The sequence below is a fragment of the Nematolebias whitei genome, chromosome 11, assembly GCF_014905685.2.
Source record: "Nematolebias whitei isolate Nwh7 chromosome 11, NemWhi1, whole genome shotgun sequence".
Classification (NCBI taxonomy): Eukaryota; Metazoa; Chordata; class Actinopteri; order Cyprinodontiformes; family Rivulidae; genus Nematolebias; species Nematolebias whitei.
This window is the reverse complement of record NC_056508.1, coordinates 49360409-49360833: the sequence shown is the minus strand read 5'-3', so window position 1 is coordinate 49360833 and position 425 is coordinate 49360409.

Here is a 425-nt window from a genome sequence, read left to right as displayed (position 1 = left end):
GGCAGACGCTCCTCATCCCTCCTATTCTGAGGGGGTCCCGGCAGACGCTCCTCATCCCTCCTATTCAGAGGGGGTCCCAGCAGACGCTCCTCATCCCTCCTATTCCGAGGGGGTCCCGGCAGACGCTCCTCAGCTCTCCTATTTCGAGGGGGTCCCGGCAGACGCTCCTCAGCTCTCCAAGTTTCCAGAGGGGTCGGCGCTCTCCAAGTCTCCAGAGGGGTCAGCGCTCTCCAAGTCTCCAGAGGGGTCGGTGCTCTCCAAGTCTCCAGAGGGGTCGGCGCTCTCCAAGTCTCCAGAGGGGTCGGCGCTCTCCACTACCACTGAGAATTCGCCTCCATGGTCCTCCATGTCGTCTGCTGCAGAGCCACAGGCCTCTCTGTCGTCTGCTGCAGAGCCACAGGCCTCTCCGTCGTCTGCTGCAGAGC